The sequence below is a fragment of the Mustela nivalis genome, assembly GCF_964662115.1.
Source record: "Mustela nivalis genome assembly, contig: HAP1_SCAFFOLD_2742, whole genome shotgun sequence".
Classification (NCBI taxonomy): Eukaryota; Metazoa; Chordata; class Mammalia; order Carnivora; family Mustelidae; genus Mustela; species Mustela nivalis.
Genome location: NW_028133923.1, coordinates 1 through 26,992, shown reverse-complemented (window position 1 = coordinate 26,992; position 26,992 = coordinate 1). Strand labels below are relative to the sequence as shown.

The 26,992-nt window shown below is 43.2% G+C and overlaps 1 long non-coding RNA gene across 2 annotated transcripts in view; it reads left to right on the top strand.

Annotated features, from left to right (window-relative positions):
• The window catches only part of LOC309858536, a 36,656-nt gene extending 21,369 nt beyond the window's left edge, over positions 1-15,287 (top strand). For both annotated transcript variants that reach the window (XR_014308231.1, XR_014308232.1), the window contains 3 exons: positions 9,613-9,816; positions 13,154-13,239; positions 14,720-15,287. This is a non-coding gene — a long non-coding RNA (uncharacterized lncRNA). The remainder of the gene's footprint in view (positions 1-9,612; positions 9,817-13,153; positions 13,240-14,719) is intronic.
• The last annotated feature ends 11,705 nt before the right edge of the window (positions 15,288-26,992 follow it).

The following is a 26,992-nucleotide window of genomic DNA, read 5'->3' as shown; positions in this document are numbered from 1 at the left end:
TAGTATATCCCAACTGAAACTCATCAGCTTTCTTCCCAAGCTTGGGAATCCAGTTCTTCCTGTGTGCTTGATTCTTTTAATTATACCATTATTCCTCTAATGACCCAAACTTGAAACTTGGCATCATAACTGCATATAAGAGAAATTGGATAGGGAAGAGTTGATTCATTGTCAAGTTCTGTGTTGCTTTCCTAAATATTTTTTTTAGAGGCAAGCAGAGAGAGAGAGAGAGAGAGAAGGAGGAGAAGGAAGCAGGCTCCCCACCTAGCAGAGAGCCCGATGCGGGACCTGATCCCATGACCCTGAGATCATGACCTGAGCTGAAGGCAGAGGCTTAACCCACTGAGCCACCCAGGCAGCCCTTTCCTAAATATTTTGCATCTGTTTTCTCCTTACTTTTGACTTCTTGATCTCTGTTCCTTTTTGACTTTCTCAATCCCTTACTCTCCTCTTCTCTTTCTCTGATTATTTGATCTCAGGTTATTTTTACCTGCCCCTTGAATGACCCACCCCTTTCTTGGCAATCCTCATTTGCGATCATGTATACTTTCTGGCTTGGTTATCTTTTAATGTCAGCCAAGATTAAAACTATCATTTACCCACTTATAACTCCCAAATATATATATATTTCTAGTCCTGGAATATCTTGAGAACTTCAGACATATTCATCTACCTATCTGCAGGACGTTGCTACTGCACAGACTTTTCAAACTCAGTGTTTAAACTGAGCTAGTCCCATCTCAACTGCCCCCAGATTTGTTCGACCTCTCATATTTCCAGTTGACTGCAGCACCAGCCATTGAATGTTCTTAGGACAGAATCTGGCCATCATTCTCCTCTTTGTCTCTCCCCGAAGCCAAACATTCACAAGTCTAATCTGCAGTTTTTATCCCCATGCTACTTGTTTGCTCCAGCTTTCATCATCTCTCATTTAGATTATTTTAGTGACCCTCAGTCTGGTCTTCCTGTGTCTAGTTTCTCACCATGCCCCTGCAGCCCTTTCCACCCTGACCACTGACACAAAGTGATTCTCCAAACTGAAAACTTAGCTATGCCATTGCATTGCAAATAACAAAAACAAAGATGACAATAAACAATAACAAAATAAAAAGAAGAAAATATTTATAGTCTCCTTGGTGGTGCCTCACTTTTCCGAAAGAGTATATGTAGCTCAAGCTCCTTAGCCTGGCATATTGTCGGTCTTCCTACCTACTCCTTTAGTTTCATTTTTCCTTACTCTCCTACCCCCATCTTATCTTAGTTTCCAGCAATACTCTGGACATTTAACACATTCCCTCTGCTCTGACTCCTTTGCCTGCCTTGTCTGCCTTTGTTCTTTGTTCTTCAAAGCCCTGTCCGGGTATCCCCCCCACTCTCGAAAGCCTTTTTCCAGCACAATGAACTATACCCAGCTCTGAGATTCTTCCGTACTTCACACAATGTCATACTATAAGTAGCTCTTTTGTTTATGTGTCTGTCTTCCCTTCTGGGCTCTGGGCTCTCCAACGACAGATTGTGGTTATTTTTCCAGCTATATAATAAGTGCTCAGTAGATACTTATTGAATGAATGATTAAGATGTTCCGTGGGCTGGATTGTGGTCCATGAAGTCTAACTGTACATGGCATTGAGTGTGAAATAATATGATAACAGAGATTTCGGATCTTTTATTTTCAATCCTAGTTGATAAGCTCAAACCTTGTGCTTTCTTGGAGATAGGAATGATCACCTGGCTGGTATTAGAGGGGATGATTGTTAAGAATCTGTTTCACTGAATGTGGACTTGATACTTTCTAGGAGCTCTGTACATGAAAGAAGTGCCTCCATCCCCTCTTTGCCTAGCTCTCAGTGTCACTTCTGATAGCTCCCCCACCTCTAAGAGTTACTTCTAGAGCAATGAGAGATCAGATCCCTTAGGGGGATGGGCACTTTTATGTCACATGGTGTCATCTCTACGTGCCTATAGGGCTTGTGGTTCTAAGAAGCAATCTGTGGACTGGGACCTCCCTTTAGAGGATGAAAAACTTGATGGGAGAGAGTAGTTGCTTAGAACATGTCCAAGAATGTCTAGTCCCAGGACTTTGGGGAGTTTATGGTCCCCTCTGGGCCTGCGGAATACAAGTCCTCAGGGGCAACAGCGCAGTTTGGTTAGAGAATAGCCCAGAGCTAATCTGGGCTCAGATTCCTCAGGGTCAGCACATCAGTGTGGTTTCCCTGGGCTCTGTGTGGGACTGAACTTTAAGACTGCTGCTCCTGGCACTGAGATCCCCAGGAAAATCTCAGGGAACTGATTACTCACCTGAATAGATAGGCTTCAGGAAGACCTGGAAGAGTCAGGTTGTTGAGCCCAGTCTAGCCTGCTGCATTGGGTTTTACACCCTTTACCATGGAAACCTGAGCACGGGAAGACAGAAGTCAGTGGTGGGAGGGGGGTGTGGATTGTGGCTCGGTGAGGTTTTTTTTTTTTTTTTTTTTTTTTCAGTAATGTTCAACTGTAAAGTCTGTGTCCTTGGGAGATTAGCACTGCCCCCACTAAAGTGGGTTCTCACTATGCGGACCTCCTCCAGTGGACCTCCAATCCCAGTTAGGCCAGTGTACTTCCTTCTGGACTAAGTGGCTTTCTTACCTGATACCTTGATGAGCCTAATAGGGATTAATACTTAGTAGACTTTGGTTTTATGAAATGAGATTATTATTTCTGGTTCAGAGAGACTAAGGGAAAACTAAAATTGTAGAAATGTCTTTTCAATACTGTGTAACAGTTTATAGAAACACTTCACATACATTAATTGATTCATTCAGCCATCACACAGTCCAGTACTTGGCTCTTAGTAGACAGTCACATGTTTGGCATATGAATGAGCATGGAGATTTATTATCCCATTGTACGGATGTGGGAACTGAGACCCAAGCCTGTGAATTGAGTTTCCTAAGATCCAGCTCTAGAGTAAGTCAGCGTAAAGCCTCAACTTGAAATCAGGTACATTGCATGTCAGCATTTAGTAAGCACCTGTTATGCGATTGCCAGTGATGAATCAGTATGTTCCTTAGTTCCTTAGTTTTGAGGAGCTTATAGGCTTGTCAAGGATCCAGACAAATGGGGAAATAATTTCAGCACTAATGTGCTGAGTATTATGATAGAGAACTCTGTGTAATGCTGTGGGGTGACAGAGGAGGGGGGCTGCCTAGTCCAGTCTAATGAGATTATGAGAGGCTTCTTGAAGAAATTACACCTCAGTTACAGTTTGAAAGGCCAGTAGAGGTTGGTCAAAGGTAGAGAGAACATTCTAGGCTGAGAGGTCATCATCAGTGCAGGCGCAGAATTACCATCCAGCATGGTATGTTTTGGGATTGCTGGAGTGTTCCTTCCCAAGGGGGAAGTTGTAGGAATGGTGACTAGACAGGTAGGCAGCAATCAGGCCATTGAGGATGTTAACATTGCCTGGTACACCATTAGTTCCCAACCATTGCTGACTCACTCAAATCACCCAGGGCACTTAAAAAATAGAAAGATGTCGCATCCACATGCCCAGTGATTTTCTTGATCAGCTGGGTTTGGCGTTCACCTCTGGAGGCAACAGGAAGCCATTGAAAGATCGGTAGCAGGAGAGGGGCGTAGATTGTCATATCGGATCGCTCTGGTGGTGCTCTACATGGAGGCAGCTAGATCTGCCCAGTAGCGTGTGAAATTTGTCTGAGATTTCATGGTGGATGGAATAAGTCAGTAGCAATGGGGATGGAGAGGAAGAAGCAGATGAACCAGATTTCAAAGTGGTGGAATCCTTATGATGTTTCGGGGAGAGAGGTGTCCAGGATAATTTTCCAGTTTTCTGGCATGGCTTCCTGGGGAGAGGGTAGTACTTCTGACCAAGATCAGAAATGGAGTGTGGACAGAGAATGGGGGAATAATGGATAAATTCAACATGGTACCTGTTGTATCTGAGGTTTTGTGGGACATCCAGATGGGAGGGTGGCTGCTTTGTTCTGGAGCTCAAGGTGAATGCCTGGGCTGGAGATACAGACCTGGGCCTCTCCCTATGGGGGGTTTAAAGTCATGGGAGTAGCAGAAATCTCTCAGGGGGAATGTGTGGAGAGTGCATCTTCAATGATTCTATCCCTTTTTATCTTCAGGGGTTATTCTCATGGAGAAACAGAAGCTTTTTGTGTGTTTGTATTGAATGTTGCAGTCAGGCAAGGTGGGGTGGTGAAAATGGTATCAAAGGTGAAGTTAGGGAACCTGCGTTGAAGCCCCACCTCTGCCACTTTGCCACCTGCAACCCTGAGCGGGAACCAAACCTCGTAACCTCCATGTCTTCATCTGTAAAGCAAGGGTAGTAGGAGTATCTGCCTTGCAGAGTTACTGGGACGATCCAGTGAGAACATGTATGTGCAAAATACCATGTAAAGGACGATAAAAAACCTAGTTTCCCTCCCCTAAGAAACTTGGGCCAACATGTGGGAGTTACAGGGCGGCATATTTTGACCTCACGTAAAGAAAGACTGTCTACTGCCTCTGAGCTGTTGAATGATGGGAAGAGTTTTGGGAGAGGGGAAGGTCTGAGACTCTTGGGGTCTTTAAGCAGAAGCTAGGTTTCTGGGCTTCTGCTGAGAGTTTTGTTGCCAGGGGTAGAGTCATCCTGGATGACCTCCGAGCTCTCTTTCGTGGCTTACGTAATGTTTGAGTTCTTAGGACACTTCTTATTTTTTAAGATTTATTTATTTATTAGAGAGAGAGAATGAGAGAAGAAGAGAAGAAGAGAATGAGCAGGAGGAGCAGAGGGAAAGGGAGAAGAAGAGAGAACCCGAAGCAGGCTCTGTGTGGAGCCCAAAACAGGGCTCTGTTCAAACCCTGAGCTCACCACCTGAGCAGAAACTAAGAGATGCTTAATACACAGTACCACTCAGGCACCCCAGGACACTTCTTTACCCTTTCTCTGAGAATTTTTACACTACTTAGATTTTTTTTTTGAAATTGTAAAAGCAATATAGGTGCATGGTTATTTCTTTCTCTTTAAAATCTCTTAAAGCCCTAGGCATTTTGGTTCCTAAGTGGTATCTAGGTTTATGTAACCCTAATAACTAGGCAGTCTGCTTCAGATCTTACTGCATGGGGCATTTATAGATGTTTTTATTCTAAATGCTCTAATGCTCTTTAATGACGATTCAGTGGATGCTGAAAAGTGTCTGTGGGTGCAGTTAAGGTCTCTCTCACACAGATGGGCAGCGATGGGGGGTAGAGGGTGGGGTGGGGAAGGAAAGCTGGGCATTCTGATGTCTGGACAATTCTGAGTTACAGTTTACTTTAAAATGATTGATTTTTATTATTTGCAGGCAGAAATGATACATGTTATAAACAGCTAACAGTATTGTCAAGTAGATGTCTTGCTAGAGTATGCTACAATGAGTAGGTAAAGATCATTTGAAATTAGCACACTAATTATTTCTATGCAAATGAGTGTTGTCAGAGAGCTTGGAAACATGTTGTTCTCTGAACTGGGTTAAACATCCCCTAAGAGCTCATGTTTATACTCCTAATTTACTCAGAAACCTGTTGTTGGTGTTTCTTAAATAGAGGAAGGGTAAAATATGCCAGCCCATGATTGAATTATCACAAATTTAGCGGTAGTTTGAATTGAATTATACTTTTATGTATTTATTTTATTGCCAATTACTAATGTAACACATTTGCTAAAAGGAGGCCTAATTTGCTTGCTGACTTTCTGTACACAGAGATTGTCTCTCTAAATGGAAGATGTCCACCTATGCTGTTTGATGAGGAATTAGCTTTGTGATAATTTAGATGACTTCCTGGCTCTTATTTATTTATTTATGTATTTTTAAGTATGGTCTATGCCCAACGTGGGGCTTGAATTCACAGCCCTACTGTGACTGAGAGTTGCATGTTCTAATGATGGAGCTGGGCAGGTGCCCCACTTCTTGGCTGTTTTAAAAACATCACCAGAACAGTACCTCACAAATATTCGAGCTGGGAAAAAGTTGCTATAAACCATATAGAGGTGAACAACTTTGAAAAGCGAAGAATATAAGAATACAGACTCAGCCCTAATTGTGGGAGCAGCTTACTTTAATCTTTTCATTCAGTAGGCCCTTCACGATCTCAGAAGGCCCCAGGTTAGCTTTTGATTATCCTTTTTCATTGCAGGTAGTGATGCCAAGGGGTGGCCAAGTGAAGCTTCTAGTAGATATATTGAAAAAGTGAATGCTTAAATACTCCCGCCTTCTCCACCTCACTCCCTGCCCCTGGTCTTCATCCACAGGACCTGGTAGATCATGAAAGAGGGTCTGTTACAAGTCTAGGTGGGGTCTCAGTAGGGGTGCAGGATATAAGGGCAGGGAGTGTGGTTGGGATGGCCGTTGGGAAGAAGGGAGAAAGAGAACCTATGAACAAACCTAATCAGGAAGCTAAGAATGGTTGTCATGAGCTAGACCACGGGAAGATTTGTCAGAATCGAGGGTAACAGATACATGGAATGATGGGCACACAGTCCAAGTCTAAGCTAGTCAAACCCTGGTTGGGCCATCGTGTTCCTGCAGGATTTAAGCTTTGGTCTGACTGCAGAGGGAAGCTGAGCAGCTCCATAATCAGGTCGTTCTGTGGAAGCTTCGGAGTTTATATTCACTTATAACCTCATAGATATCTCTTTATACCAGTAAATTACTCCCTACAACTCACTGCTTGTACATTTATTTTCTAGAAGGCTGACTTTAGAAGGTGATGTGTAGTGTGTTAGAAAGAGTCCTGTCAGGAGGGACCAAAACTCTTGGTTTTTAGCCAGTGCTCTTAGACAAGTCATCTAAACTCATGGAGCTTCGGTTTCTCTGCTCATAAAACGAGAATTGAGATGATAAAGACATTTGGTTCATCTCTCAGTTGTGAGTTCTAAAGCATAGAAAAGAATTCTGTGGCCTTTGGGATTTGACTTGTTGGACTTGAGGGAAAGAAATATAGCCTCAGCACCACAATTGAGCTAAACCTATGAAAAGCCCCAAAGTCAAAATCAAACTACAAATAGATCCTTTCCCTTTCTTGTTTGCCAGAGCCAGGGATGTTGACGATAGTCTGTGCTCTGTTGGGCCATTTAAACATTTGTGGAAATGGCACAAGCCGAAGTGACGAGGGTTGAACAGTTGTGCTCCTTGGCCTCTGCAGGTGCCATAGACCAGAGGCTGCTGTGTTCCAGGGACTCCAATGGGGCGGCTACCCCCTAGTGATGCACACACCACCAGCAAGCTGGAGAACTTGGGTCACTTGACAAAATCGCACCTGGCTCATTTGCTGAGGGCCATAGTAAGATAGGCTGCCCATCAGTCCTGCCGGGCTGAGACCAGAGACATAGGGGCTGCCAGTGGACTTTAAAATGTTAATTTTAAAATAGTCCTTAATTATAAGAAATAGCCTTAATTATAGCTTACCACAGGCAGGCCGTGCAATTCTGAGTAGTTTCACAAACGAGGAAGTAAGCGAATAGTTGGTAAATGCTGGTGAGTTCTTCATTTGCATGCTGTCCCACACCCAAATTGTAATACTGCAACACCACAATTTTCAGACAAATTACCAGTGCAACAAATTAGCACAATTTGTTAATTTCCTCTTTAATTGCACTACAAAGAGTAGTGTTTCTGTCTTTTGCCCTTTTTGACGTAGAGGCTCATCTTAAAAGCAGCAAGACTTTTAACGTAGCTAAATCTCTGTCTATAACAAATAGAGCTTGTTTTCATTTTCCTTACCCAGCCGGCTAAGATTTATACATTAATTATTCAACTGATGCATCTTAAACATCCTAGTTAAAATACACAGTGCTGGCCAGGAATTGTTCAACCCCCAGCACACTTTTGTTTGCCTTCAAGGAATAAATACTTAGAACTGTAAATGGGTAAACTCAGTCTTTCCATGTGGTGAGGTCAACAGAACTTGGAGTGAATATACAAAGGATAGAGAACTAATTATTACTGAGATTCAGGTAAGTGATTTCTTCGGCATTTTAGCTGTCACGCTGTGGAATAATTGCAAACCCACCAGGAAGGACTTGCAAAACACAACCTACTTATCCTTTCCCCAGTGGCTACATAGAATTTTTTTTTTCTGTTTTGCAGTTTATGCCAACCCTCTCTTTAATCATTAAAAGGAATGTTATTTTAAGTATTGCTTCCTGAGTAACAGTGTTTGACTGAGATCCTACAGAACGGTGACTTTGCCCAGAGTGTGACTTCAGTGTGCTGGCGAGATTTGAAGCAATCGGAGCTATTAGTAATGGAATGCAGAGCTCTGTGGCAATTTTGCTTAAGTTCTGTTCACGTTAATATTCCATCTGACTCATGTAACCATTACCATCCAGTCCCATCAGTGACAACGAAAAATTGTTAAACACCATTTCATAGGCATCAAGTGTTTTGGCTTTGGTATAATTTTATAATCATGCCTTTATTGCAGCATTTTAATACTACCATTTAAATATCAGTAACAGCAGCAGCAAATATTGTAGGCATACCACAGAACCGCCCCATTAGTAGGTATCCCAGCTTGGTGACTACATTCCTTCCTGCTTCTGGGTCTTCGCATATTCTGTTTTTTGTCCAGTTATGCCCTTCAAGTCTTGGTTTAAAGGCCTTTTCAGGAGACCCCCCGCTTTCACCCTCTGGTATTCTTGATCACTGTACCAATTTGCTTCCTTCATAATATTTGTCACAATTTAAAATGATACTTGTACCTTTTTCTTGTTAATTGTCTCCCCTGCTAGTCTATAAGCTATACAAGGACAGAGACCATGTCTGCTTTTATTCATCTGTGTGTTTCCTTGCCTAGCAAAGTAAGTAGGGTCTCTAAATATTTTGGTGAATAAATGAGGCAGTGTGGCAGACATGCAAGGAGGCAGGAGCCTTGTGTGCCAAGGATCTCCAAATTAATCTCATGGTTGCATGTGCTCCTGCCTAGGCCTGTGGGACTTGCAACCCGTATGTCCACATGCGGGCTAGACATTTCCACCTGATGGTCCACAGGCACTCCCCGGTCAACATTCCAACCTTTAATTCATCAGCCTACCTCTCAAATCTCTTTTTCCTTCTCAGTTATCACTTGAATAATGGCACTGTCATGTGTGTCATCACCCAGGTAAGACATTTGGCCTTCATTTTCCCCTTTCTCTTCAATTCCAGCACCCAGTCCTGTCAGTGTGTCCTCCTGAATACTGCTCGGATCTGTCCTCTCCTCTCCGCCTCCATTGCCGTGACTTTGGTTCAGGGCCCCATCATCTCTGATGTCGACTAGTGCCAGTGCTTTCTGGTGGTCTCTCTGCTTCCTTGGTCTTATACCCTCAAGAGCACCTCCCTCTCCACCAAAAGTCAAACACTATTCTCTCTCCTTCTATCTAGAAGTCAGAAAGGACTGGCAAGGCACAGAAGTAGCTGGAACCTTACTGAGTAAGAGATATTCAAAGATTGCAGACATATGATTTCTTCAAGATTAATTTCCTTTTTGTTTTTCTGCTTCAGATCCAATGGAATAAGCTATTAAAATGGTTTGAGTTTCTGAACGAAAGCACAGAACTGTGCCAGCAGAACAACATAAAGGTTTCCTTTCTTTCTTTTCCTCTAGCATCTATCCATGATGGATGACATGACCATGAATCTTTGCTTAAATATGGACTCCTGAAATATCATAAAATCCCAGAGCATCGGAGCTGGACAAAGGCCATCTGGATATTTTGTCTGAGGCTCAGAGAAGACAAGGACCTTATTTAAGGTCACACAGTGAGTTAGCTGCAGAATTAGGACTCAGATTCCATTCTGTATTCCTCAGGTAATCATGAGTCTTCACTCAGATGCATTATTTAAACATTTGGCAGCTCTAAGACCCGCACCTCAGACTGCTGTGGCATGACTGCCTTCCTTCATTGGACTTCTTTTTCTTATTTTGCTTTGCTTGTGCCTGAGTGCTAATCAGTGAAATTAGGAAAAAGTCTGACCTTTATAAGTGACATGTACTTCATCAGTGATTTCCAAAGGGGATACTTTGGAGTACTAGAGGTTTCTTGGAGCTTCCCTGGGGGCCTCTGTGTATAGCAGTCAATGGGTCCCAAGGAAACTGGTACTGCCTGCCAACCCCCATCTCATACTCCACAGGAAGTTTTGTTTTCATTTGCTTTATATGGGCCCACACTACCACTGGATTTAAGTGATTTCATGTTGAAAAAGTTTTGAAAACTGTACTTCAGGAAGGCACTTGGTAGTTTGCTCCCCCAGTTGAATATTCCAATTAAACAATATTTCTGTGGTTTTGTGTCTATTTTTGTTTTTACCCTTCTCTTTACAATGATAAAAGGCAGGAAAAAACTTCAGGCTTGCTCATGTGGATATGGTCATTTGAATGTTGATTGTCCCAAACTAGTTAGTGGACCAGTGACTGAGGCTGGGGCTTCATGACCTCTTGGCTATGAGTTAGATAGACCATACAAGCACATGGGTCAGGCCCGCCTAGTGTCCTATCTTCCCCTTTAGGCCAGGGAGTGCATGGGATTACTTGGTAGTAAGTATGTTGTCATGAAGAATCTTGTATCCTTCTCCAGCTTTCTTGAATTCTGTGTCTCCAGTCTTTGATACTGACAAGTGCCGAGCAAGATGGAATGTATGATTCTGAGAGCCAGATGTCGTGGCAGGGGAGTAAAACACTGTGGGAATGTCCATGGAAAGAGAAAGTTGATATTGAAAATTGATGTGTGTCATTGTGCAGGGTCCCAGAGGGTAGTCTTCCAGTTTTTGTCATGGGAGGTGATGATGGAAGGGATTCAGGGCTTTGAAGGAGGGACAAACAGTATTTCCCACTTGACCATTTTCCTTTGGTTTCCAGAAATGGTTGACATACTCTTGATACTTCTAGATGTGATGAAAGACAAGGCCACTCCTAACTTTGGTGGGTCTGGGACAGGGGTACAAAATGTAGACTGACAGCCAGCTTCCCCTTCTCTCCAACCTCTTGGCTCTGTCCTTACCTTGAGGGGCCTTCTGCACAGGCCTATAGGCACAAGCCATGCTCCACAGAGTCCCAGTCTAGAGCATCAGCATTGCCTCAGAACTTGTTAGAACTACAGACTCTCAGGGCCCACTCTAGGCCTACTTAACCTGGATTACCTGGATTTTTTTTTTTTTTTTTTGAGAGAGAGGAAGAAAACATGGAGGTGGGGTGGGAGGAGGGGCTGAAGGAGAGGGACAGAGGGAATCTTTTTTTTTTTTCAAGATTTTATTTATTTATTTGATAGAGAAAGATCACAAGTAGGCAGGCAGGCAGAGAGAGAGGAGGAAGCAGGCTCCCTGCTGAGCAGAGAGTCCGATGCGGGACTCGATCCCAGGACCCTGAGATCATGACCTGAGCCAAAGGCAGAGGCTTTAACCCACTGAGCCACCCAGGCGCCCGAGAGAGGGAATCTTAAGTAGGCTTCATGCTCAGCACAGAGCCCAACATGGGGCTTGATCTCACGACCCTGAGATCATGACGAGCTGAAATCAAGAGTTGGATGCTTAACTGACTGAGACCCTCAAATGCCCTGTAGCCAGGATCTGGATTTTAATAAGATTCCAGGTGATTCACAGTCACATTCATGTTTGGGAAGTATCATTATAGCCCACATGTTCAAATTCCAATGTTACTGGGTTGAAGGGCAACAGCCGTCTCATGGCTGCCCCTCCAGTGCCTTAGGCCTAGAGATGTGCCCATTCTTGGGAAGACAGAGCTGGGGAAGAGGATGGCACGGGCCATGACACAGGCTTGGGGCATATGGCCAGGGAGTTCAAGGTCTTGTATATTCTGAGATTATACTGTAGAAGAGGGAAGCATAGAGTTGGAGTAGGCAAGTCCCTTGGCCACATAGACTCCCTGCTCTGTGGAGAGTGGTATGGTTAAAGCAGGGCCAGAGGAAGGCCCTTTAAATTGTGATGCCTAGTCCAGGGACTGGCTATCCCAGTCTCAGAGTGATACTGTTGACAGGTGTTCTAAATGTCTATGTGGATGGGGGTTGGATGGGGGTGGATCATGGCTCTTTGAGGTACTAGGTGGCTTTCAGTGCTTTGGTGGCTCTTTAGGGTATGGGGAAGTAGTAGCAATGGGGCCATTACTGCCTTAAGAAGGAATCAAAATGAACTATTGCAAGCAAACTCTTTAGTAGCAAGGGAGCCACATTCATTGACTTGCCTAAGGAAGGCATGCAGTGAAGATGCTTCCCGTAGTGCCCAGTGACAGTTCGACTAGACCCGCTGGCAGCGTGCAGCAGGAGGCAGGTGGTGTGGATGTGAAGGGCTTTGAACAGCTGCCTTCAAACGGAAGACACAGGCTGTTTTCCTCGGTGAATTAAGAGCAGCGGCTGGTGTGGTTGAGGTGTGGGGGCTGGTGGAGGGGATGGAATGTGTCCACTGCCACCTGGACAGTGCCATGGTGAGAGACATGGAGACAGAGGCAGGTCTGAAGTGAAGTCACACCTCAGCTTCTTCAGCTGCGAATGGACCCACAGTCCTTGCCCTGCCTACTTTGCTGAGATGTCAGGCAGGGCTGGTCTGAGAATGGATACAAAAGGGCCTTGTAACTGTCAGGCGGGGTATACATGAAGAGAATGGTACTCATCCTGCCGCGCGCTGTCTTTCCTTTGGGAGAATGCCTTCAGCTGCCCACGAGGTTTGGATTTAGACTGTCCACCCTTTAGCCGTGCACAGGGCTCTGTGCAAAGCCATCTCTGCCCCTCTGCCTGGTGCCTTCCAGTCCCTTCCAAGCAGATACACTACTGTGATTCTCATTTTTTGAGTTCCACAGTGGGGGAGGGGAATTTTATATTGGCAAACATTTCTGAAGAGACAAATAATTGCCTCTGGAAAGAGCATACTTTTCTCTTCCAAAAATTCACATTTGCTGGTTTAAATTGATGTGACTTTATTTTTTTGGCTAGCACTCTGCAGTGTTCCACTGAGCGGTAATTATTCCTTTGGTGTTGCAGGAGTTTGCTGAGAGAAGGGAACTAAATCTAAAAGAGTGAATCCATCTGGTGCATATGTTGAAGATTTCTCTGAGGCCACTGACACTGAAATGTTAATGCTAGAATTTCTTATCTATTGGTATCATTTAGGTATTGATAAAATGTGATTTAATGCCCTAGGTCATTGAATCAAAGGCTGAATTCCATTCCTTTACATGGCACTGGATGCCCCACACGATGGAGGACCTTTCTGGCAGAGCAAAATGGTAAGGTAGACCCTGCTTTCCAGTCCTGCTACCTGATTGTCAGGTACTGTGGTTGCCCCACGCCTGATCTGGGTAGGTACCCAAACATCAGCAGCCTGAAGACTCAGTGACTCCCCGCACTTGTAGTATCAGGAATAGCATTGGCAGGATAGAAGGCATGCCACCCCCCAGCCAGTAGGTGATATCTGGATTAGTTTGAGACCTCAAGTATTAAGTGCCCCTGGGAGGAGCCCCCGGAGCTCATGAATCTGCAGCCTTCCTATTGACTTGATAGTGTGGGTGAAACTGGGGTGTGCTCCAGGAACCCACCGAAGGCTGTCCTCCTTGGTTGGGGCTCTGACATCCAGCCTAGGCTTGGCTGGGCCTTTCCCTGGGGTTCTGGGCTCCATCTGTCTGCCAGCTAGGGTCTAAACCAAATAAAACCCTGTGGAAACCTGGGGCTCCCACCTGCCTGGTGACTAGTGTTGCCGCTGCTGCAGGGTCTCTCCTAACAAGATTGCGTTCTGAAATGGCTAGCTTTTGTTTGTCATTTTTTTTTTTAATCGTTGTAACTTGGCCAGTAAGCCCTACTGGGGACAACTCTGTGGTCCTCCATATTCTGAGTCTGTTTAATCTGTGCTCATTCTCCTTCTCCTGTTCTCTTGGCATTGCTCTTTGGAGTCCTCACTATCACTGTGAAAGTTCTGCTCTAAAACATGGGAAATGGTCTCCTTTATCCCATAGTCGTGTTACACATCCATGGAAAGCTGTAGGCATCTTGAACCTCACTTGGATTTGAACCCACATGGAGTTCCTGCCTCCTCTCTCGAGGAAGCATCAACCGAAGAAGCCACAGGGGATTTGCCAGCCTCCTATGAAATAAAATGCTATGTGCTAACAAACAGCTAACTGTCAGGATTCATTAGTAAAATCTAGATGTTCTAGCCTTTTCACAATTTTCTCTTTCCTCTGCGGTCCAGTGTGAGATAGACTCTTGGGGGTGAATTGTCACTGGGAGAAATTCAGAGCTGCCCTGTGTCGCTGGCACACGGCCAAGGAGAAGCCAATGAATGAGTTACCACCATTTCCCCCAAAAGCTGTTAGGGAAGGTTATCAATTATTTTCTTTTTCTTTTTTTTTTTTAAGATTTTATTTATTTATTTGACAGAGAGAGAGATCACAAGTAGGCAGAGAGGGAGACAGAGAGGAAGGGAAGCAGGCTTCCTGCCTAGCAGAGAGCCCGACGTGGGGCTTGATCCCAGGACCCTGGGATCATGACCTGAGCCGAAGGCAGAGGCTTTAAACCACTGAGCCACCCAGGTGTCCCTCGATTATTTTCTAAATACCTTCTAACCTTCAGCACAGGCTACTATGGTTATTAAAGAGACACCATCATGTGTCTTTTTAAAATAGTTGTCTCCTTTTTGTTTTCCTAATAGTCTCTATGCCCAAGTCCCTCTTTGGGACCCAAAGGTGATGATGTTTCTTTCTTCACCCACAGATTTTATCCTTGCCCTTCTGGCAAATGGACTTGAATTGCTCCTGCTTCTGGCAGCTGGCAGCTGGAAGCTGGTTTTACTTCAAGGTCCTTGGGAAGGCCAGACAAGTGCCATTACACAAATCACTGGTGACCGCTGTCAGCCCGCTGGCCCTCTCTCCACACTTATCTCTACCCCTGCCTCCCATCCCTTTCCACAGAGGCTTGCAGGTGGCATTTTTCTTCCAGGACAACAGACTTGTGGGTAAAAATTATGTCTAAAGGTACAAATCAGCAAACTCTGGTGACGTATAAGTAGGGTAGCGTTTGACCTATGCAATAAATAGCATTCTATCATTTGTATATTACCCACAGTGTATCTAATTAAAAGTTCTTAATCACGGCGCGCCTGGATGGCTCAGTGGGTTGAAGCCTCTGCCTTTGGTTCAGGTCATGATCCCGGGGTCCTGGGCTCGAGCCCCGCATTGGGCTCTGCTCAGCAGGGAGCCTGCTTCCTCCTCTCTCTCTCTGCCTGCCTCTTGGCCTGCTTGTGATCTCTGTCAAATGAATAAATAAAATCTTAAAAAAAAAAGTTCTTAATCACATTTGTGGTGCTTAGAGCCCTCAAACCAATTCAGGGGGATTTGGAGAAGCTGTTGTGGCATTTCTGCCCCATGGGTGTAGTAAATGTTACTGTTCGGTCTTTTAGTTCACTCCTAGTCCATTCTTCAGTGTTGCTGTGGACCACCTGGACTCCTGGGCCACCCTTTTGCATTGAGGGGGGAGAGTATACTTTGTTTTTGCTTATTCTGCATCAATTTCAACTCAATGAGCATCACAGATCCACTAATTAAGATCTATGCCTATGTTGTCCTGCCACATTTTTAATTTCCCAATGCCCGGGTGAGAAACAGAATCCTATCCAGAGTTGTTTTGTTGTCCTGATTGTCAGGGTTCAGAAACATACATTATACATTGTTTCGGGGTTGGAAGACTTCTGTGGGCTCCTCATGCCTCTGGCCACACTGAAGTAGTATTTTGAGAAATAAAGTTTTCCCTTTGTTTGTCTAGGCTCTAGACAAGTCTTCATATTGACCTTTTTGAAGCATCCTGTGGACTAGTATGTTTCAGTTGGTACACTTGTTACTTTAAGAAATTGGCAAATGGTTTGTGGTACCTGTTCAGATTTTTTTAGCACATATTTATTGAGTACCTTTTGTTGCCTAGGAGCTTTGCTGAGTGCTGGGAAAGCATAGATGCGACATACCCTGTCCCTGCTCCTGGGTTGTCTCACAGTCTAGTAAGAGAGGAAGGCACATCAACAAATAACTGTAACACTAAGCACTGGCTAGAAAATTCCAGATCAGGCACTGGCATGAGCAGAGGTTGAAGGCAGGAAAATACATGACTGGCTTGGGGAATCATAAGCAGTGTAGCAGAGTGAAGTGTGGTGTGTGTGTTGGCAGGAAGCTACTGGAGAAAAAGACTGGGAGAGGGATGTGGGTCAGATTTTTAAGAACTGAGATTTTTAGCTCTCTGAAGATGATTGGAGTATCCCTTGAATTCAAGAGGTTGGATCCATGGTAACAATTCTGTCGATATTCCTAGAACTTCTGTTTAGTTTAGCAGGAGGTGGAAGACAAAGCTATTAAAAAAATGAAACTGTGGGGGCACCTGGGTGGCTCAGTGGGTTAAGCCGCTGCCTTCGGCTCAGGTCATGATCTCAGGGTCCTGGGATCGAGCCCCGCATCGGGCTCTCTGCTCGGCAGGGAGCCTGCTTTCCTCTCTCTATCTCTGCCTGCCTCTCTGCCTGCCTCTCTGCCTACTTGTGATCTTTCTCTGTCAAATAAATAAATAAAAATCTTAAAAAAAAAAACAACAACAAAAAACGAAACTGTGATCCTCAACCCTAGGGACCTTGTAAGTCAGAGCTTTGAGCATCCTGTATGGCTTGGAACTAGAGCTCCGCACTAGTCTGAAATGTATGTGATCTATCTTTGGCCTCGGGAAGGGAGATATTTGGTTTGGAGGAAAGGTTGGGAAGGAAGGATGGCAAAGCTGGGTAGTTTTGCACCTCCTGCCTGGTCAGAAATTTGCAGTTTGATTTCATTACTGTCTTTAAAGTATTGTTGCGTCCCAGAACATACAGAGGTCCATATTTGAGACTAAGTGTGAATATTTCACATCCAATTCAGATATAAAGGAGCAAGCGGTTTGACTCATGTAGGTGGTTCTACTTCACAAGTAGCCACGATCCAATGAGCAGCCAAAGATCAAGCCATTTAAGAATGCGTTGGGCATGAAAGTCTGCGGCTGCTGTTCACAGTACACCCTGACCCAGGCACAGGTAGCGTTACCCTCTGGTCCAAAGCCATAAGCACTGTTCTTATTGCTGACACACCATCTTCCAAATGGGTGCCACTCTCAAACAGGGAGTATGGTTGCACTGCTGCGGAGACGCGCTGGGGACACAGCGTTTGCTGGAGGTCCTCTCTCCTGTTTCGGTAGTGCTCTTCAGGTTGATGAAATGTCCATTATTCCTATTGCTTCATCTCTGTATTAGTTGGCTCTAAACCCTTCTTGGGCTGCTGTCTCTCTTGCTGAAAGAAGCACAGCACAAATTCCTCCAGACATAAACAGAGAAACTCTCAGGAAGAAAAAGCTCTGCAAGGAGATGTCAGGGTCTACTTGGACAGGTGTCCTGTGGTCACTGAGCTGCCCCTGAGAAGCCCCTTTCTACTCTGCCCTGGAAGAAATGAATACTTTCTGGAATTTAGCAATGATGGTTTTATAATACCATGTCCCAGTCCTTCATGCAGAATGATTCTGAGTATTCCTGATCACTCAGTATAAAAATTCTTAAAACAAACAAACAAACAAACGAAAAACACCACAAACAAAACCAACTCTTCATTCATCTGTTTTATCATCAGTGCTTTGGAAATTACAATCCTGGAGGTGAAAGTCCTACAAAATGTTTAGAGTCGGTCTTTCATCTGAAGGAACCTGTCTGAAGGGTCACATGGTAGTTGAGTTTCTCTATTAAGAACAGTGTTTTTCTCACTGCAAATCCTGAGCACTGGCAAGGAAATTCATATTACAGCCTTGCTGCTACCTGTATCTTATTCCTTATACTGGATCCCCACTAGAATGCATATATATACATATATATATATATATATGTATATACACACACACACACATATATGATTATTTTATATGTTTATTATATATTAAATATATATAAAATAATCATATATATATGTATATGCATATATATATATTTTTTTTAAATCAGGCTTATAACAACAGCAAGAACAAAACAATCATGTCAGTACTGCTCCCTCTCAAGCCTGTTCCTCTGGAACAACCACTTTTTAATGGTTTTAGCTATTACTTTTGGTATTTGCCTTTGTATTTTATATAATATGGTCATACTGCTATTACTTGATTCATCATTTTAGGTATTGTTTCTTGACTTCCTGTGATGGTAGATGGGATCTGGCTGTCTTACAGCCTATTATCAATGAGGCTTGGCTAGTTTATGCTGCAGACAGACCACTCCTAATTACCAGTGACTTTACACAACTAATGTTTATTTCTTGCTCATGCTACATGTTCAGCCCATGTGGGTAGGGAGACTCTGGCTCATGTTGGCCCTCCAGGCTGATGGAGGCTCCATCACAACACCTGATTCTGTGATCTCTGCCAAATGGGCAGATGATAGGGGGATTGCATCCTGGCTGTCAAAGCTTCTGCCCAATATGGTACAAATCAGTTTCACTCATATTTTACTGATCAAAGCGAATCATGTGGCCACACTTAATATGAAAGGAAGCCATGGAGTGCAGTCCTACCAGGGGCCTGGTAGGAGATGCCTTAAAGTATTTAGGAACACTTCTAATGACTGCCACATAGTCTCGGCCATGTTCCCATGTTCCCTATTGCCCTCATGTAAGTAAATCACATATTTTTTTCAAAATGGAAGTTCAGTGTTTGTATCATTATAGGTTGGTAAATATCATACACTGGCAAGCCAATGTGTTATGTGTACATGTCATTTTAAAAATAATATTTTATTTCCCCAGGGTCAATAATTGCCTGATTTTTTATTTGCCTACTATTCTTTGTATTGATTCCTTATTTTTCTCCACAACATTTGTCAGACTTGTCAAACAGTTCTCTGTGTTGTTTTCTAAATACGAAAAACTATCAGATAACCTATGAATTTGTTTTTCTTCCTACAGTCTTCTCACGTCCTGATCCAGTCTGGGATAGTTGCTCTCCAGGTTTGCTGATTAGATATCATCCTGGGACTTCTGTTATCAGTTTCCTGATTTAGAGTCCTAGATTTCTGAGGTCCATTGTCTCCCTCTTTTCTGGTTTACTCACATATTTTGTTGGAGCACATGCTCTAATGGATTCCTAAGTAAAGGTGTATGGGAAGTATACCAGTCAGCTGTTTTAGTAGGTTGTAAATATTCTAAAACCTCCCTGGCTTATACAGCAAGCTTGCTTTCTTACTCATGGTCTATGTCCTTTAGGCATAAGCTACAGCTCTAGCTAGGCCTTTTTCATTCTGGGACCCAGGCTGAATAGGAAGACCCCTTATGGGAAGAGCATTTCTCATGGCAGAGGAAAAAAGAGGCCTGATGAAACTAGTGATGACTCTTAAAGCTTCTGCTTAGATGTGGCATGCATCACTTTTGTTCCCCTTGCATTGGTCAGAACAAATCTTATGGCCCAGCCTGATACTAAGGAGGAGGAAGGGTAAGGCAAAATTGTACAATTCAGTATAGGAAGTAGATAGTGTGGCCACACATACAACTATACGTTGATCCCCATCCCCACCCCTGGAATTTTGAAGGGCCTGCTCCATCATCTCCTGGTTTTCAGTGTTATTGAATAGTCTGATGCTGATCTGATTCCCATTCATCTGTAGGAGACTTTTCTTCCTTTACTCTGGAAGCTTTTAGGATTTCCCTTTAACCCCCACTATTCAGAATTTTAATGATGATTTTCAGCTGGTGTGGATCTTTGTGCATTCATTTTGCTGGTCCTTCCTTGGGTCTTTTCAGTGTGGAAATGTATATCCTTAGTTTCTGGGGAATTTTCTTATTTAATCATTTCCCCTCTGTTTCTTCATTCTGAAGTTCCAGTTACTTGGATATTAGACCTCCTTGAATGTTCCTCTACTTTTCTTAGCTTTTTTTCTCTTGGTCTTTCTGTTCTACTTTTGGGAAGACAAGTATTTTAATCTTCCTCTTCCCCCTTTTCACATTTTGATGATCGAATTTTCAATTTTCATTAATTTCCTTGTTTTCTGTCTCTCCCTTTTTCATACTGGCCTGTTCTTACTTATGGATATATATCTTTTCTCTTATCTCTCTGAAGAATGTGTGTGTGCTTGTGTGTATTACATATTGTAAAATATATGTGAGGTTTCCTTCTATTCTGCATCATTTGTGTTTTCTCTGGGTTCCTTTTTCCAATTTTTTGAAGCCTCTCTCATGTTAGAGGCTGTCCCTAAATGTCTTGTGACACTTGGCAGTCGATTAATATTTAAGAGTGGAGCCCTCAAAAGCTGATTGGAAGTGTTGGATGGAAAGGCAGAGCTTGTCAACTGGTGTGCTTCACTACAGAGTGATTGGCAGCAGTTGACTTTTTGCTGGAGGACATCCAAATGCCAGTGTATAGAGGAATTTCCTCTAGTGACCGTCACCCATGGAAACCTTCAGTCTACCTGCAAGTATTTTGGGATTGGAAGTAGGCCGGCTAGGTTCCTGCCATTCCATTATATTCCTGTCATTCACTTGATCCATTTTCTTTTAGGTGCTTCAACCCACCCTCTACTTTACCTGATATTCCTAGTGCCCTGGTTGAGTCTGATTCGTTGTCTTCAAAACTATATCTCTTGGGTCCTGGGGTTGAAAGGAATGGAAGGAGTAGTTACTTGGCTAGCTGCATGGATGAAGGAAATGTGGAAGCCCACTGACCCTAACTCCAGTGGTACCTGGTATTTCTAAGCCCTAAGCTTCTCTAGGATTCTTTGGGGGGCAATTGGCTCACTTTTTATTGGCATTTCCTTCTTCAGGCACTTAGATTATCGTTTTGTCTACTGTTCTAAATTGACCTACCTTACCTTAAAAAAATCTGTGGATACTTCTCATCTACTACGTCTCCTTTCCTGTTCTTCAATCTGGGTGAAACTTTGCCTCTTGCTCTCTTCTCTCATTGTTTTTATTTGTTTTATTTGTTTCCTTTTATTGTTTTATTCGTTTCATTTTAAGTCCTTTATTATTGTTTAAATAGGGATTCCTGAGAGGGAGAAAGAATGAATGAGTATCACTTGTGGTCATCCTGCCATATTTAACCAGAAGTCAAGCTGTGGAAGAATTTTAAAATGTAGTTTTGTTTACCTCCTGCTGAACTAAACATGGCCTTAAAATACACCCTTGGGGGGCGCCTGGGTGGCTCAGTGGGTTAAGCCGCTGCCTTCGGCTCAGGTCATGATCTCAGGGTCCTGGTATCAAGCCCCGCATCGGGCTCTCTGCTCAGCAGGGAGCCTGCTTCCTCCTCTCTCTCTGCCTGCCTCTCTGCCTACTTGTGATTTCTCTCTGTCAAATAAATAAATAAAATCTTTAAAAAAAAATACGCTCTTGGTCTCCTAAATGAAAATAGCATTATACTTGGATAGGTGACAGGTTTTCACTACCAAACTTTAAAGATGAAACTTAAATATTGATGGAAATTAAAATGTCTCGCACTGAGCATGGTAAATGAGTAAATGAATGAATCATTGAAGAAAAAGGAAAGATACTGTAATGGCTAGTCTTGGTTTAATACTTCAGATCCCCCTCATTACCCTTCCCTTCCTTGCTCTGGGGCCCTGGAAACTGGCTTCGATGGACCAAGTCACCCAGGTCCCCTCATCCTCCAGTTTCTGATGGGTTTGGCCAATGCGGGAAGGAAGAGGATCAGAAAGTCAGGAAGAAAGGGCTATCTGGGCATTTATTTCTCTATCTCCCTGTCTTCCAGGTCACAAATGGCAGGGATCGTGTCCCTCTACCTATATCATACCTTCTGTTGGGCTGTCCCTTTTGGACAGACTCAACTTTTACCAGGCCCTACTCTATTTCTCATTTCAGGCCCAAGGATGGTATCAGCTTCTTGCTTTGGGCCCAGGCCTGCTGCACAGTCTCTTGTTGGTCCCCTTCACTCTGCCCAAACCTTTAGTTACATCTTTTTAATGTGCTCTCTGTTGCCTGCCAGGACCCTGGATGACATAAGCACTCTAGTAGAGCTATCTTGGCATCATTTAGGTACTTTTGGACAAAGTACTCCACTTGATGGCCCACATTTCTTTCTGTCTGAAAAGTGCTGAGGTGGAAAATGGTGGTCTAGTCTCTGGTCTGAGAGCCCCTTCTGGTTCTGACATCCATACTTCTATCTGAGGGAGCCCTGATCCATAGTAAGCTCTAGCTCCAGTTCTCTCCTTCTGACTGTGGGCAGTGGCCATTCTGAGTGGCAGATGATCACCAAATAATCACTTTCTTATTTTGGGAGGCAGTTTGCTGGAGTGAAAGAATATAGACTATAGAGTCAGACCAGGGTTCAGAATCAGGGTCTGACACTTTCTTACTAAGTGACCTTGAGTACATGACTAAGTGTCAGGTTCTTCATCTGAAGATGAGGGGATATGGTAGGCACTGTTAGTTACCTATCTAACAGGCATCTCCTTCTTTGTTAAAAAATGCTGATTTCCATCAGGCACATAGCTGAACTTTTAGTTGGATGTTTGATACTTGCAGCTGGTGGTAGATTTCACTAGTGTTTACTAACATCTGCTTCTGTCCTTCTGTGAACATGAAAGACTAACTTCCAAGTCCTCTTGTAGTTAGTTGGGGCTGTGTGATGAAGTATGGCTAATGAACTGTGAGGGAAAATGACCTGTGTTGCTTCACGGCTGGAGCTGAGAAGAGCAAGTATGCAGTCTCACATCTCTCCTGTCCCTGCTGGCAGCTAGCAGTAGCCTTCCTGGCAGAGCCTCCATCAGCCAGGGTCGCTCAGTGACTGTGGGGAGCACAGATGCTCCTCGTCTTGCAGAGAACAGGTAGCACAAGTGAGAAGTAAACTGGTGTTTTTGTTAAGCCAGTGATATTTTGAGGTGAATTTGTCGCTGAATACGCAGCTGAAAGCATCCCTGTAGGCAAAAGACATTATCTTCCTTGAAGGCTTGTATGGGTCGGACTTTCTGGATTTGATTCCTAATTCTGTGATGTATAACTAGTATGACCTTGGTCAAGTTACTTAACCTTTGATGAAGTCCCAATAGTTCATTTTCACTTTTGTTTCCTTTGCCTTTGGAGACATGTCTTGAAGTTGCTGCAACTGATGTTGAAGACATTACTCTTTATGTTCTCCTCTAGCATTTTGATAGATTCCTGCCTCACATTGAGGTCTTTTATCCATTTCAAGTTTATCTTTGTGTGTGGTGTAAGAGAATGATCAAGTTTCATTCTTCTATACATAGCTATCCAATTTTCCCAGCACCATTTATTGGAGAGACTGTCTTTTTTCCACTGGATATTTTTTCCTGCTTTGTCAAAGATTATTTGACCATAGAGTTGCAGGTCCATATCTGGGCTCTCTACTCTGTTCCACTGGTCTATGTGTCAGACAGTACTATCTTGTCTTGGTGATCACAGCTTTGTAGTAAAGCTTGAAATCAGGCAACGTGATGCCCCCAGCTTTATTTTTATTTTTCAACATTTTGTTAGCAATTCAGGGTCTTTTCTGGTTCCATACAAATTTTAGGATTGTTTGTTCCAGCTCTTTGAAAAATGATGGTGAAATTTTGATCTGGATGGCATTGAAAGTATAGATTGCTCTGGGCAGTATAGACATTTTAACAATGTTTATTCTTCCAATCCATGAGCACGGAATGCTTTTCCATCTTTTTGTGTCTTCTTCAGTTTCTTTCATGAGTGTTCTGTAGTTATTCAAGTATAGATCCTTTATCTCTTTGGTTAGGTTTATTCCCGGATATCTTATGGTTCTTTGTGCTATAGTAAATGGAATCGATTCTCTAATTTCCCCTTCCATATTTTCATTGTTAATGTATAAGAAAGCAACTGATTTCTGTATATTGCTTTTGTATCCTGCCACATTACAGAATTGCTGTATGAGTTCTAGTAGTTTGGGGGTGGAGTCTTTTGGGTTTTCCATATAAAGTGCCATGTCATCTGTGAAGAGAGAGAGGTTGACTTCTTCTTTGCCAATTTGGATACCTTTTATTTCTCTTTGTTGTCTGATTGCTGTTGCTAAGACTTCTAGTACTATGTTGAACAGTAGTGGTGAAAGTGGGCATCATTGTCATGTTCCTGATCTCAAAGGGAAGGCTGTCAGTTTTTCCCCATTGAGAATGATATTCATTGTGGGTTTTTCATACATAGATTTCATCAAGATAAAATGCTTCTGCACAGCAAAGGAAACAGTCAATGAAACAAAGAGGTAACTCATGGAATGGGAGAAGATATTCACAAATGACAATACAAAGGGCTGATATCCAAGATCTATAAAGAACTCATCAAACTTAACACCCAAAAAACAGATAATCACATCAAAAAATGGGCAGAAGACATGAACAGATACTTCTCTAAAAAAGACAACAAATGGCTACAGACACATGAAAAAGTGTTCATCATCATCAGACATCAGGGAAATTCAAATCAAAACCACATTGAGATACCACTTTACACCAGCTAGAATGGCCAAAATTAACAAGACAAGAAATAGCAAGTGTTGGAGAGGATGTGGAGAAAGGGGAACCCTCTTACACTGTTGGTGGGAATGCAAGTTGGTGCAGCCACTTTGGAAAACAGTGTGGAGATTCACTAAGAAATTAAAAATATAGCTCCCCTATGACCCTGCAATTGCACTACTGGGTATTTACCCCAAAGATACAGATGTAGTAAAAAGAAGGACCATCTGTACCCCAATGTTCATAGCAGCAATGACCACAGTTGCCAAACTGTGGAAAGAACCAAGATGTTCTTTAACAGATGAATGGATAGAGAAGATATGGTCCATATATACAATGGAATATTATGCCTCCATCAGAAAGGATGAATACCCCACTTTTGTATCAATATGGACAGGACTGGAAGAGATTATGCTGAGTGAAATAAGTCAAGCAGAGAGAATCAATTATCATAGGGTTTCACTTACTGTGGAGCATAAGGAATAACATAGAGGACATGGGGAGATGGAGAGGAGAAGGGAGTTGGGGGAAATCGGTGGGGGAGACGAACCATGAGAGTCTTCAGATGCTGAGAAACAAACTGAGGGTTTTGGAAGGGGAGAGGGGTGGAGGGTTAGGTGAGCCTGGTGGTGGGTATTAAGGAGGGCACATATTGCATGGAGCACTGGGTGTGGTGCATAAACAATGAATCTTGGAATACTGAGAAAATGAAATTTAAAATAAGTTATTTAACCTTTGTATGCCTTGGCTGCCTCATCTGTAGCACAAGGTTAATAATTCCTCTTTCCTCAAGAAATTATTATGCATGAAACACAATATGGCCTGGCTGACGGAAAGTACCATGCAGTGCTTGCTGGTGAAGAGCACAGATTTCGAAGTGTTGTGCACGGTGCCTGGCTCTCATCAACAACTGGCACTGGTACCTCTATTGCTGTTGTAAGGATTAGAATAACCTACATGAAGTCCCAGCACTTTTTGAGCATTTCTTACAAGGTCTCCAATATTTGGTGATTGGGCTTTTGTACTTATGCCCTGGGTAGAGGCCCCTAGTCTGTTGCTTCTCTTAGAATGATAGAAGTGTTGCTCTCTAAGACTTCCTTTCCACATAGTAGGTAGTTAAATGTGTGGATCTCAAAGGATGTTTCTGAGTACAAAGTAAAGAAGACATTGAAGTGGCAGCAATACCTTAATTAAGCAGGAAAGGTGCTCATCAGAACTGGTGCTGTTTGTAAGTTTGAAGGCAAAGCAGCCACACTCGTGAGAATCTGTGCCTGGATAATGAATATTTGACTGCATGTGTCATTTAGAGTCTTTATACACTGTATGTCTGTGCTCTTTATTTTGTAGATGATGGAACTGATCCCAGGCAGAGGAAGGGGCTGGTCTGGGATGACACAGTCAGTCAATAGCATGGGCAGGACTAGAGCCCAGGTTTCTGGACTCCCAAGAGCACTGCTAGGTAGAAAAAATGATGTTTGGTCTTTTAACAGTTGTGCCATTTGGAAACTAATCTTGGATTTGATGAGAAAATTAAAGTAAATCCGCTTCCTACTCTGCCCTCTGCCCAGCTCATCATCTGTTTTGTTGATGCTGGTTAGCTCATGCCTTTGAATACATCAGAAGTGGCTTGAATTTCTCTTTCTTTTGCTGTCTGTTCATTGGCTGCAAGAGTGTCCTGTCCATTCTGGCTTTTGCATGGGTTGCCCAGAAGCACCATGGGCTTTGCTTCTTAGCCAACTAGAGAGAGGCAGAAATGAAAGAGGCTTGCCACTGTGTTTCCTTTGTATGTGTTTCCTTGGACACAAACACAAGAGAGGAGTTTCTACAGAGCAGCCTGTCTCCTACCCATTTTGGATTTTGCTGGGGCAGGTAGTTGAACTCTTTAAGGAAGTCTGGATTTTCTCTGTCTCGGGAAATTACTGATACCATCAGAGCCAGAAGGAGGTGAGTAAAATGGAAAAGAAAATTCGAAAGAGTCATGCCAAGATTCAAATTTCCAACACCACCCAATTCTCCCCCAGCTCTCCTTTCAGCTGTGAATTGCTTCCCAGGAAGCAGAAAACAATAGTCTACTGATTGAATTTCAGTCTAAACTCTAGGCAATTAAAGGTGAGGGAAGTAAAACCTAGTTACATTTACAATCAAAGTCCATATATCTCCATTGGGAGGCAGAGTCTTTGCGTATACTTTGCAAGGTGGGTCTGATTCTGAAGCCAAACTTGGAAGTGCATTTGTTTTGGTAACTATTCTCTTGCTTCTAGGCGGTCTTTCTGGAGTTAATCACTTCTACAAAAGCACAGAGGTCTTATAGTAAAGGAAAGGAAAAGCATATTAACTGTAATTGGACTGGATCCATATCATGAGAGCTGGGAAAATCTGAGATCTTGGGATAAAGGGAAAGCCAGTGGACAGCTGGATTTTATGGTAGGAAACATGGGTTAAAGACTCAGTTCTTCTGTTCTGATCCCTGCTCCCCACCTGACGGGAGAATTTAAATTTTGTCTACTTGCTTAGCTTTCCAGAGTAGATACTGC